The sequence below is a fragment of the Elephas maximus genome, chromosome 1 (genome assembly GCF_024166365.1).
Source record: "Elephas maximus indicus isolate mEleMax1 chromosome 1, mEleMax1 primary haplotype, whole genome shotgun sequence".
Lineage (NCBI taxonomy): Eukaryota > Metazoa > Chordata > Mammalia > Proboscidea > Elephantidae > Elephas > Elephas maximus.
Genome location: NC_064819.1, coordinates 201,063,820 through 201,077,870, shown reverse-complemented (window position 1 = coordinate 201,077,870; position 14,051 = coordinate 201,063,820). Strand labels below are relative to the sequence as shown.

Here is a 14,051-nt window from a genome sequence, read left to right as displayed (position 1 = left end):
TACTAGTAAGCCAAGCCATCTATCTCAGGTGCTGAGTCAGGCATATATATGGTCAGACAGGCTTGGGCCTTAAGGTTGTAGAGTTCAAGTCAAGAGTGAAATTGAAGGCCTACATACCATACGTCTTAATACTTAAGCTATAAATCAAGCTAACTAACTGGAAAATAATGTTTTGTTCTCTTACCTTGATGTATATACTTTCAAAATGACAAAATTGAAAACGTGTTTACATCTATGTGCTTTATATGACTGAAAGGCGGCAAACTATCAAAGACAAATGCATTCGTTTTTGTCATGCATGTCTGGGTGTTCTGTTGATGGCCAATGATATTTGGTTGGGTAATAAAATAAAGGTATATATAGTATGCAGATGTTAAGAGTAATATGATTTTTATTAAGATTGTAAAATATTCCTCAGTCACCATGTGCAACTGTTGTGACTACCACAGAAGTTTGTGAGTATCTCTGGAACCATGAATTGGATGGAACATGAAGAAAAACAAGAAAAAGGTTGCTTAGCACTACTGGGAAATACTTTGTTATGAAAGAATCTATTCCATTCATACTATCTAAGAGGGGGAATTTGATAACTTACTTAATACATTTTTCTCTTACCTAAGGGTTTCTGCTATTCAAATTCTCTCTCTACCCCAAAGCAGTTTCTTTCTCCAACATCAACAGTGACCCAGACACAATCACATTTTTTTTCCCCAGAATACAGGACATGAGATAGGATGAAGCATTTCTCTGGAACCTGAGCAGTGTTATTCACGGGAGCAGATGTTTAGGGAGTTACAGTTAGTATGGGTACTGGATCCATAGTGAGAGTAGCTACGTGTTCTTTACTGAATTTATTCATCTTGTGTTTATAATATGCAGGGCTTACAAAAACACAGGGATCCTCTTACTCAAGTTTGAGAGCAATACTATTGTTGTTGAGTACCAATGAGTCAGTTCTGACCTATAGCAGCCCCATGTGACAGAGTAGAACTGCCCCCATAAGGTTTTCTTAGCTGTAATCTTTGTGGAAGTAGATCACCAGGTCATCCTCCTGAGGAGCTGCTGGGTGGTTTTGAACTGACAGCCTTTAGATTAGCAGCCAAGCACTTGACCGTTACACCACCAGGGCCCCTTAAAGGTAGTACTAGGTCTATGTTATTGCTCAAGTGGTTTTGTGGATGTGCATAATCCAAAAAGGCCTAAGGCATGAACAGGCTTTCACAGTAAATGTAGTTATTATAGGGTTCTGGGAAGACTAGGATGGGAAAATTCTGTGTGCTATGTTGTATTATCAAGGTGGATATTGCCATACGAAACTATCAGCACAAGAACTTAATCATTTTTTTTTCCTCATAGGTATGGTCAAGTCTATTCCAAGGGAAATTAGGTTTTCTCTGGTGCGTTGTTTTGTTTTCTATGAAAATTCCTGATCAAATCGATTTCAGCAACTTCTTGATCTCGACCCCTATTTTCTTGCTCTCATGCCACCATGTTTCCCCCCCCGCCCCGCAAAAGAAAAACCTTCTGTCACTATTTTAATTTCAGCTTAATTACAAGCATTTTCAGTTTCTGATGTATCAAAAGTTTGGTCTGCATTAAGCATCCATTTCCCACTCCAGATTCACAACATTTTACAGGCTTTGAACGATGGCTATTTGTTCTCTCCTGTTAAGTTTCCAGAAACAAGCTTTAGAGCACTGCCATGTGTTTATCTTTCTGAACACTCCAACAAGCACTCCTCCATGACTCACATGTAGAAAGCCAAAGGTCCTGAATGGTTGTTTATTCTCACCAGCTGGATGACCCCGCACGTGGGTCTCAGCATGGGTGAGGATTAGGGAACCTTGGAAAGGTGTGTCGCATAGCTTTAAGTACAAACAAAACTGCATCAACTTGAGCTTTGCTCAGAACCTTTAAGGAAGTTCAGAATGAACTTTTCACCATTATGCACAAATGGGAGAAGAAGGTCCAGATATGGAGGCCAGAGAAACTCAAACACAGTGCTTACAATACAATATTCAGCCCTTAGAACTGATGCTATAAGAATATTCAGCACTTGACTCTTAATGGCCTGAGTAGGTCAACTTGCTAGCCCCTTTTCAGGGAAGTAAAGACTCTTCCTCCATCTCAAATTATACGTGAGTTCTAGGAATCATTGAGTTTGTAGCTCCTGTGTCATCTGGTTGTTTTCTGCCCAGCCTTGTGGAGTGCTGTCCCATGCATGTACAGTTTAGTACAGTAGTCCCCCCTTATCTACAGGGGATACATTCCACCACCCCTAGTGGATGCCTGAAACCACAGAAAGTACCGAACTCTAATATACTATGTTTTTTCCTATACATACGTACCTGTGATAAAGTTTAATTTATAAATTAGGCACAGTAAGAGATTAACAATAACTAATAATAAAATAGAACAATTATTAAGTAAAATAAGGGTTACTTGAACACAAGCACTAAGACAACACCATAGTTGACCTGATAATTCAGAGAGCTACTAAATGACTAAGGGGCAGGTAGTGGGTAGCAGATACAGCGTGAATACACTGGAGGAAAAGATGATTCACATCCCAGGAGGGACTGAGTGGGAAGGTGCAAGATCTCATCACGCAGTTTAAAATTTATGAATTATTTATTTCTGGATTTTCCATTTAATATTTTCTGACTGAGGTTACCGAGGGTAATTGAAACCTTAGAAAGCGGAAATGTGAAAAAAGGGGGACCACTGTATTCAGCAAAAGACTCAAGGGATCCCAGTGCAGATATCTGGAGTTCCTTCTTGGGTGGTGTGTCTGCCTCCCTGCACTCCAGTCTCTATCATTTCAATTTAGCAAGGTTGTAAGTACTCTAGGTTCTTGCTACTGCACCCCATGTCAAGTAAGTGCCTTTAGACAGAAAACAAAGACATTCTCTGGGCTCACCTCATCTGTTTCCCTTTTCTCAGATATCACAGCTTTGGGCTGCCTATTGTCCAATTCCTGTTATCCAGTTTACTACTTATTTATGGTAGGAGGGTAAGTCTGCTACCACGCACTCCATTATGGATAGAAGCAGAAGTCTCCAGTCATGAATTATGATTTAATGCTATTAAAAACTGAGTTAAAGACAATTTATGTGTTTTTCAAACCCAGTTTCTGTTTTCTTAAACTTTACACCTCATGCTGGTAGCAGAGAGTAGGGACTCCATTGTGGGCCCGGGGAGAAGAAGTGTCTTAATCTTAAGAAGAGTTACGATAAAGGGGAACACTCATTTTCTGTCCCTGGATGTTGTCTTGAGGATGTGAAATCTGGAACCGCTGAAGTAAGCTTGCAACATCTACAGAAGAGGGACATATGCTAAAGACGGCAATGTGGAGAGGTGAAAAGTACCCAAGTCCTTGGTGATGACATTCAGACAATGAATTAACCAGCCATGAAATACTCTAACTCCAAACTTATTATGTGAGATAATAAATTGCTTACAGTTAGAGTCAATTGAGTCAAGATTTTCTATTACTTACAGCCAAAAGAATTGTAACATAGATAGTCTGTCTTGCATGTAGGTGATTTGGAAAACACTTAATTAAAATGAGGGGAAATTAACTGAAATGAGGGGAGATGGACCATTATAATATATAGAGAGAAGGTGATGAGTTCACTTTGGCACAAGCTGAGTTCGAGTTACTTATGGGACATACAATGAGGATGTGCAATAGGTAACTGAATATGTGATCTGAAGATGAGAAACGTCATACAGATTTTAGAGGGTATTCAGTATATGGTCCTTGCAGCTATGGTTATGGACAAGATTGCTCAGGAACACCAATATTATTGAAGTGAATGGTGAAAAAGTATCCCACAAAAGAGCCTAAGAAGTAGTTAGAAAAGTAGGAGGAGTTATAAAAGAAATTGGTCTCACAGAAGTCACTTTGTTTATTAGAGATATCCATCAATTTTGGTCTTAAGGAGAGTGTACTGCTCTTGTTGTAGCGGGTAACCTCAGTTTATCCTCCCCTTTCCTCTTAGTCATCTGAAGAAGGCCAAAATAGGATCTGAGATATATCATGGGACCTGAACTAGGAAAAAAGCCAAGAACACTAGAACTAAAAAAAGAAACCACACTGGGCCTCATGGAACAGAGATGAATCTCAAAGATTTAATGCAGCCCAATCATATTCAATCTTAATAACTCTGCTTATGTGACACTGTTGTCTATCTTCTTTTTAATTTCAAGGTGGCATATAAAAGAATCCAAAATTAAGCCATAGAAATTACAGATCTTTACAATCAAGAATTTTTTTTTTTGTAAATAGAAATCTATGTAATGTATCAGTCTAATAGTTCTTAAGTATACCTCTCTGAGTTTGACAACTTTATGCAAAAACTCAGAAGTATTACAATTTATTCTCTTAGGAACTAATCCTCTATTTAGTAGACTCGAAAACTTTTTATTTACTAAAGAAATGAATATGAAATTTCCATTACAAACATATTGATTAGATGATTCCTTAATGATCTTTTTTCATAGAATCACAAGTATCTTCAAAAGGGCCATAGTCAGAGCACCTTTATGGCATAGTATAAAACTTTAAAGAAAAAAAAGCTTTGGGTTTAAATAGGTTTAGAGATTATTTTCTTAAACTGAATTGGGGAAAGTTATCTACTTTTGACTTTCAGTAACAAACTAGTTTGTTAGTAATTAGCAATTACAGATAGATTCAACAATTCAAACTAAAGCCCATGCAAAGATGAATAACATTAGAAATAAATGTATTTGAATATGTAAATTGCGGGGGGGGTATTTTTCCTTGGAACTTAAGGTTATATGAAGGTTGCAAGGATATAATGAGAAAATGTACATATAGTACTTGCTCCAGGGCCTGGCATCTAATAACACTCAATAAATGTGAACTCTTACTATTATAATCATTTGGGTTAGACCAACTCCATTACATTATCTTACCATGATTATAAACATGGTAGGATTTTGTTTTGGTTTTTCTCTTAAGGCTCTAATACCCTAGCTATTTAATTCTAATTACTTGTCTATAAGGACAAGTCTATAAAGACAAGTCATAACAATAGCCTATTTAAGTTTAGGAAGTGGTAGACGAAGTATATCATACTAAAAGTCTCTTCCTCAATATTCTAAGTATTAAGAAGGAGTCAAATAATGCTGAGACTACAGGCTAAAGGAATACTCTATTAAGACGTCATTGTGACTACTGTATAGGTATCCCCACCCTGTTCAGGCTCTCCACTACCAAACCATCTTGCCCACCGCATGCTTCCCTGGAGGTAATATGGATCCCAAAAAGTGCCAAGGGAAGCCAGCTCTACCTGGCTGTTTGTTAAACAGTCTTACCTAGCTATCTCTTTCCAAAGAGTGTGAGACAATCTCTTCAGGTCAATTATAATTTCCTCTTTTGGATCCTTTGTGCTATTAACTTTATTGCTGTTGTTAGGTGCCGTCAACTCTATAGCCCTTTCTTTATCAATATCAATATAGTTTGTTCTCCTAAGAACTAATTCCCTATTTAGTAAACTCCAGAACTTTCTTACACAAAGAAATAAAAATGAATTTGCAATTATAAATATTTATTAGGTGATTTCTTAATGATCTTTCTTCATAGACTCACAGGTGTCTTCAAAAAAGCCATATTCAGAGCACCTTAATGCCACAGCACAAAACTTAAAAAAAAAAAAAAGTTTTGGGTTTAAATAGGTTTAGAGGAAGACTATTTTCCTAAGCTAAACTGGGGAAAGCTATTTTCCCCCAATTTAGCTTCCTCTGTTTAATCTCAATTCTAAATAAAATATTCCTTTCCTGTTAAAAGCTTGAAAATATTGAAATATCTTAAGGATATGCCTAAGCTGGGTCACAGGGATCATGACATTACTGCTCTACCTCAACTTGGTTTTCAGTTTTTTTTTCCTTGAGTATCATTTGCCAAGTTTGATAAATGTTGAGTAATTGTTATTGATTTAGCAATAAAAAACATTTAATGAAAGAGTTGATTGTGTTACCTCAATCTCAGTCTTTTTTTTTTTTTTTTTTTGATGTTCTTCCATGCTCAACTCTAGGCTGTCTCATTTTCTCATATTATATTATATTTCCACATATTTCAGTTATGATCCTTATGCTAATTACTTTCAAATACATACTTCCAGTCCCGTTCTGTATCTATAGCACAAAACCCTTAACTTCCACTATCTATTGCTTTTGGACATCCTATAGATACCTTGACCCTAAACCATCATTTTTTTCCCAACAGCCTGATCCCCTCCATTGTTTCATCTCCCTGTAAGGGAACCACTGAATTAGCCTACCAATTATCCAAACCAGAGAGAAAAATGTTGGCTCTGACGCTTCTCCACACATCAATCAACAAAATCCTATTGATTTTACCTCTTAAGTATCTTCTCAATTTTTCCACCTCTCTACAACACCACTGTCTTTTGGTAGTGATGAAATCAAATGATGTATTGCTCTGGGCAAATCTGCTACTGCTGCAAAAAAAAAAAAAAAAAAAAAAGCCTTTAAAGTGTTAAAAAGCAAAGATGTTACTTTGATGGCTAAGGTTTGCCTGACCCAAACCATGGTATTTTTAATTGCCTGATATGCATGCAAAAGCTGGACAACAAAAATGGAAGGCCGAGGAAGAATTAACCCATTCAAACTGTGCTGTGGTGAAGAAAATTGAATATACCATGAGCTGCCCAATGCAATGCACCTTTTGATTTCTTGACCGCTGCTTCTGTGGGTGTTGGCTGTGGATTCAAGTAAAATGTTATCTCTGACAACCTCAATCTTTTCTCCATTTATCATGATGTTACTTATTGGTCCAGTCATGAGGATTTTTGTTTTCTTTATGTTGAGGTATAATCCATATTGAAGGCTGTGGCCTTTGGTCTTCATCAGTAAGTGCTTGAAGGCCTCTTCACTTTCAGTGAGCAAGGTTGTTATCATTTGCATGACACAGGTTGTTAATGAGTCTTCCTCCAATCCTGATGGCCCATTATTCTTCATATAGTCCAGCTTCTCAGATTATTTGCTTAAAGATTGAAAAAGGTATGGTGAAAGGATACAACCTTGACACACACCTTTCCTGAATTTAAACCATGCAGTATCCCCTTGTCCTGTTCTAATGACTGCCTCTTGATCCAGTACACATTCCTCAAAGTACAATTAAGTGTTCTGGAATTCCCATTTTCCACAATGTTATCCATAATTGGTTACGATCTACACAGTTGAATGCCTTAGCATAGTCAATAAAACACAGGCAAACATCTTTCTGGTATTCCCTGCTTTTAGCATTACATCAGACAAATCGGCTGCATGTTGTCAGGAGGGATCAGTCTGTGGAAAGGATATCATGCTTGGTAAAGTAGAGGGTCAGCAGAAGAGAGGAAGACCCTTAACGAGATTGACTGACACAGTGGCTGCTACATTGGGCTCAAGCATAGCAACAATCGTGGGGGTGGCATAGGACCGGGCAGTGTTTCCGTCTGTTGTGTACAGGGTTGCTGTGAGTCCAAACCCACTGACGGCACCTAACAACAACATGAACTGCCAGAAGAATGAACAAATCTGTCTTGGAGGAAGTATAGCCAGATTGCTTCTTAGATGCAAGAATAGCAAGACTTTGTCACGCTTACTGTGGACATGTCATCAGGAGGGTCCAATCACTGAAGAAAGACATCATGCCTGGTAAAGTAGAGCATCAGCAAAAAAGAGAGAGACCCTCAATGAGATGGATTCTTACAGTGCCTGCAGTAATGGGCTCAGACAAATCAATGATGTGAGGATGGTGCAGGACTGGGCATCATTTTTTTTCTGTTATACACAAAAACACTTTGAGTTGGAGCTGACTTGATGGCACTGAACGACAGAAAAATTAGCTCACATTCACTGAGAAGTCTCATAATTGCTTGTAAAGTTGACAAAGATGATGCTGCTGAAGATGAAACACAAGGATGACTTTTGGGCTCTTAACTCACACAGTCAAACCAATGGGGAAGTAAATACACTGGGAAGTGGAGAGATCAGGCTAATGGAAACCAAACCTTCTTTAGAGCTGACCCCAGGATGGGTCCAAATATAAGCAGCATTCAGGACAATGTGAACACTTAAAGGATCCCTGACTTCCCTGAGGGTGACTAGAGCAGCATAGGAGTAGGCAGGGATTGCATAGGAATGTGTGAAGGGGGCACATCATTCTTGTGCTGGAAACTTGATATAGAGAAGGACCCTGAGCAATAGCAGTGGGCATTGAGAGCTTGAAAAAGGAGAATAGAGGAATCACAGTCATAGCAAAGCAATCTGAGATTCAAGGTAAGCCTACAGTTCTAGAGGTTAGATGAGACATAAGAAACAGAATTACAATGAAAAAAATTAATGAGTTATGAATATGGAGTAAACAGCTAACCTCTGACACACTGGATACAAATTAAATGAAAAACAGATGGACCTGATCTAAAGGTGATGGGCCTCAGTGCCTGCAGCTCAACAGATGGATAACATAGAGACTGATGGAGTAAAGACCTACTCTTAAGTTCGGTAAATATTTCTTGAAAGCCTACTGCATAAAAGACTCTAGCTTAACGTATGTCAGGCCCTATGGTAAGTTCTTTACATATATCTTCTAATTAAATGCTTACAACCTTAAATTTAATTTTTATTTTCACAACTCCTTGATGTATTTCATCAACAATACTGACAGGCAACATTAATTTCAGATAATATAGTAATAGCAATCAACGCAGTCTTGGTACCTAGGAAAATGGGTGGCAATAGGGATGAGTGAAAACATCTTTTGAATAGACGCTACATTGTTTAAAAGCAAGTGAAAGAGAAAGGAAAAATAGAAAGTCACACCAAAGGATACCTTTAAGCAGTGGTTCTCAAAATGTGGTTCCCAGACTCCTAAGCTCCCAAGATCCTTTCAGGGAGTCCACAATATCAAAATACTACAATATTATTTGCTTTTCTTCATTGTGTTGACATATTCATGGTGCAAAGGTAATTGGGAATAAAACTTGAGGTATCCTAGCATGACTCAAGGCAGTTTGGCCCCAAACTGTACTAAAAGTCATTGTATTTTCACTGCCATGTAATTACAGTTAAAAAAAAAAAAACAAACCAGTTTTACCTAAGAGTGTTTTTGATGAGCCAGTAAAAAGCATTGATATCACTAAGTCTTGCCCTTTAAGTGTACGTCTTTTTAGTATTCTGTTTGACAAAATAGGACGTATCCATGAAGCACTTCAACTGAAGTATAATGGCTGTCTCAAGGAAAAGCACTTAGCTTTTTTTTTTAGTTAGAGCTGATTTAGCTGCTTTTTCATGGAATGCCATTTGCTAACACAGGTATCTGTCAGATGTTTTCTTAAAAACGAATTGAAACAAACCTGTCATTTCAAGGAAAACAGCCGACAGGTCTTGATGTAAGGATAAAATTAGAGCTTTCAAGTGAAAATTCAAAGTACTGTAAATTTAAAACTGTCACTGTGAGTTTAACAGCTTCCCAATACATTAAGACTTCTGGTGAGATTGGTGGTGAGATCAACAAATGAGGTGGATTTTTTCCAGATTGTATAATGAAATGTGCCTAATATTTTTCAAATGCGTGGGTAAAGGATATATTCAAGGTGCAGGCCAGACCAATAGATTTTAACATAACATAGTGTGCAAAATTCATTAATATCATGTAAAATGCCACAGTGCAACAAACCTTTAAGAAATTACCACATCTTGAATTTTAATGTAGTATCAAAGCAGGACATGCACAACTATCTAAAAAGGCCACTAAAATACCCCTTCTCTTTTCCCACCACGTATCTGTGTGAAGACAAATGTTCTGCACATACTTTAATCAAAGCAACATATCACAACAGATTGAATGTAGATGCAGAGATGAGTATCCAGCTGTCTTCTATTGTGCTAAATGTTAGAGAGATTCGCACATCTCTTTGTAAATGTAAAACAATGCCAATCATGGTCATAGCAATTTTGTTTTTAGTTTGGAGAATATAGCTATTTTTAAAAAATAAAAATGTTACAATTGTTATTTTAAATGATAAATATTAGTTCCATTTCTTAGTTTTAATGACTCATATCAATTAAAACTTTAAAACAAAGAAATTTAACAAGTAAAATTTTGCTGAAGATAATTCAACATTTTGCAGCAGTAAGTACATCAATAGGAAACTAAGACCAAGAGTGGGGTGGGAAAATGGGAAAAGGGTAAGTGGAGGCAACTCCCCAATGTGATACTCTTGCAGGGCACAAAGACAGAAAGTATACTCTCTACAGTCAATGATACTATGTAGTACTCAAATGTCAGCAGATTATAGCTGCCTGGAGAAAAATTTTACATGTACCATTCACATACAGTTGAAACAGAGCCCCTAAAGTGCTTCCTGGCTTCCTCGCTTACAGGGTTGTATTGCAAAATCCTTTACTTTGCTGGGTTCCCCTCCCCCCCAGCTTTGCTTTTGAATCCTGCTTTTGCTTGCAGGTTATATAAACCCCATTGCACCTGTGTAGTATGATTAAGAAAGTTGCTGACGTAACTCCTATGAACTCTCTAACTGTAAACCCCTTTAAAGTAACCTGCCTGCCTGCCCTTAGTGAGCAGTCTTGGCAGCGGTAAACACCGACCTGACTCCATCTCCTTGTACAATGAAATAAACATGATATTTGTTCTCTCACCTCGGCCTCTCGTTCATTGGCCAATACAAGTCATGCCAAGTTAAGAACCTGGGGTTTCCACCTGGTAACACGGTTATCAAAATGAATGAATGATGATGTTTTTACTTTTACACTATTTACATTGTGCACACAAATAGTGTCTCTTAGAAAAAATTACAGAAACTATGGCACACTCTCTAAGCAGATGGCCAATATTATTATCACCACTTCAAATACTAGGCAAAATACTTGAGGGAATCTGCACTAAACCTAAGAAAATAATTCAAGTTTATGGAAGATCATGGCAGTTCATATTGTTTGTCTGTCTAGTTTTAAAACTCATGCTATTACCAGGTATGATGTGAGTGTGAATATACTGAAGCACAAGTCAAAGTTTGGGGTTTGTGTTGTAACCGTGGGAACTAACAGACTCGCCAAAACTGGCACTGGCTGAAACCAGCAATTCTTTTTTTCCTGAGCAGACCAAGTAGTCCTGGTAGTTGATGTATATAATTTCAAGCTTCTGCAAAGATATTCCCTGCTTCTGAGTAGTTGTGCTTCTCATGTGAGTAAGTGAAGAATAAGATTTCTTAGTTCAGGATCATGGTAACTAACCCCTTATAATATTCCAGAAAACTAAGATACCAGAAAGCTAAGGATGTCCTGGGCAGTTCATTCTCATTTGGCTTAATTTACCCATAAGGCTTACTCTTCCTAAGTACTTTTGCTTTAATTTGCTTTTAGATTATTTTAGGCTTTTTGTTTTTACCCCCCCTTATTATTTTTTTGTGGGAAAATAGGCTCTAGTACTTTTGGGGGCATTTGACAGTAAAGAAAAATTTTTTTTTCCTTTTTTTTTAGGATATTATATTTTAGAATCCAAAGAAACAAAAATTCTCAGTATTTTGCAGAGTGATTAAGGACAAATAAACTTATTTCCAGACCATTTAGATTGCACATACTTTCAGAGGAATGAGGTTCCCCTAGATAAAGCCTTCTCATTTTTATTCATATGAATTTCTGAAACAGAAACTAAAATATCTCAAAAAGCTTTCCAAGAATGTTATCTTTTATACTCAACTCAGGCATTCATTGCCAACTACAAAGCTCACAAAGCTTGTTTTCTGAAAAGAAGCTCTGAATGAATGAGACATAGGTATCAAAGCAATTATGTATAATTTAGACATTTAGTCCACATGTGTGTTTTTATTTTCCCTGATTTGATTTAGTTATCTGTTACATTGCAATACCAAGGTCAGTCCTCATGATGAATACAAAAACAATGAAATGTGAAAAGAAAGTAGTTTCAATGAGTGGACATGTTATTATACCGTCCAAGTGAGTCACTGATGAGTGGCCTTCGTTTACCATCTATTTCTGTTCTGATTCTTCCCCAAGAATCTTTGACATTAGCCAAACTTTCGTCTATAAAATATATTTTTATGTTATATCAGATTATGTCAATTAGTCTCCTGGAGCTCTAAGAGGCTGCCGTACCTATTAGCAAATAATTCTTTGTAAATTACTGACGCTTTCTATATTACCAGCTGAACAACTTGAGGCAGGAAGACGTGAGCACATGATACTCTGGTAACACTACATGATAACACATTTTTATCTGTCAGCTCTTGGCTTTGGTGTCTTGGGGGAATTCTGACATGGAGAAATATGATTCATCTCAAAGAATTTGTGTTACCCTCTGGAAGGAGTCTGGTTCTATTGTTTTCAAGGTATTAAAATGTTTCCCATGAATTCTGTTATCAAACAGCTATTGAGCACAGTGCATATTCTATACAGTCCCTGGGTGGTACAAACCGTTAAGCGCTGAACTACCAGACAAAAAATTGGCAGTTAAAACTTACCCAGGTGCACCTCGGAAGACAGGACTGGTGATCTGCTTCCAAAAGGTCACAGCCTTGAAAACCCTATGAAGCAGTTCTATTTTGTATACATGGGGTCTCTGTGAGTCAGAATTGATTCGATGCAACTAACTACAATGACAACTCCGTATGTTATCCAGACTTTTGGCTGGACTCTGGGGTACACTGAAGATAATTAAACACAAGGTTGTAAATATTACGAATTCACTCACATATACATATTGAGAACCTCTTATGCCTGAAACTGTGTTGACTATGACATTGTTGTTACCTGTTGTCAAGTTGGCCCCTAACTCATGATGACCCCGTACACAACAGAACAAAATGCGGCCCAGTCCTGTGCCATCCCCATGATCAGATGCAGGTTAGACCATTGTAATCCATAAGGCAATCATTAGTTAATTTTAAAAAGTTGATTGCCAGGCCTTTCTTCCTAGTCCATTTGAGTCTAGCAGCTCTGCTGAAACCTGTTCAGCATCATAATTGGTAGAAAAATGCTGGCTACACATGAGGTGCATTGGTCAGAAATTGAACCCAGATCTCTGGCACAGAAGGTAAGAATTGTACCACTGAATCACCAACATCCCCTATTGACCATAATAGAGAAAAGGAACTCAGAGAAAGGCCCTCAGACCAACTGTTGGGTTTAGGGATGACTTCCTGGAAGATATAACATTTCAGCTAAACTTAAACACAAGTTGGAGTTATACAGATAAATGTAGAGGCAAAAGCATTCTGGGTAAGTAAAGCACGTAGCCAAAGCACAGTAATGTGACATGGCATGGACAGTGCAGGAATCTATAAGCTGCCATTTTTAGAGCATGAAATGCTAGGTTTAGAGAAATGACAGGCAGGTTGGGGATCTATGAAGGAGAAACAGCTGGGTGAAGAGAATCAAAAAACACTCATCTTCTCAAGCATCTTAAACTAGAAAGGACTTAGGAAGGCTGAAAGCATTTTCTCAGCAATGTATCATAAACCCATTAGGCTAACTTATAACTATTGAGTGTGGGTAAGAGCTCTCGATCATATGGTACGGACAGATAGAGGAGGTGAGATTTATACTGCAGAAAGAAACAGGCTCAACTGAAGAATAAAATTTTTCAAAGGCACACAACACACACTTTCACACACACACACACAGATTGTGACATAGCAATTTATCTATATTAGCTAAAAAATATTTACTTAATACCCAGTGTGTCTGAAGTCACTACCTAGGTGATGATTACCCTAAATGTGAGTGAAAACAATCTAGCCAGCTTAATCCTGATTCCTGAGCACTTCAGTTCCATATACTCTCCCCAACCTCTGCAAGTTCTAAGATGAGAGATAACCTTACTGTATGCTCCTTTGGGGATGTTAGGAAGAAGATACAGAAGTATAAACTCTTTATTGTTCACCTTTCCCTAATCCCTATCTAGGTGTCTTTTAAGAGGCTGGAGAAAAATCTGCTCCATGATGTGAATTGCTCACAGACTGTTCACAGCTGGCCACATC

The 14,051-nt window shown here is 37.7% G+C and overlaps 1 long non-coding RNA gene across 12 annotated transcripts in view; it reads right to left on the bottom strand.

Annotated features, from left to right (window-relative positions):
* Positions 1 to 14,051, bottom strand: part of LOC126085713 (uncharacterized) — a 325,767-nt gene that overhangs the window by 147,259 nt on the left and 164,457 nt on the right. For 10 of the 12 annotated variants that reach the window (XR_007519333.1, XR_007519332.1, XR_007519335.1 and 7 more), the window contains one exon: positions 6,388 to 6,488. The exons of 1 other annotated variant lie outside the window; for it this stretch is intronic. This is a non-coding gene — a long non-coding RNA (uncharacterized LOC126085713). Of the gene's footprint in view, positions 1 to 6,387; positions 6,489 to 6,712; positions 7,034 to 14,051 lie in introns of all 12 variants that reach the window. One more of the 12 variants, XR_007519336.1, reaches the window with a different exon arrangement.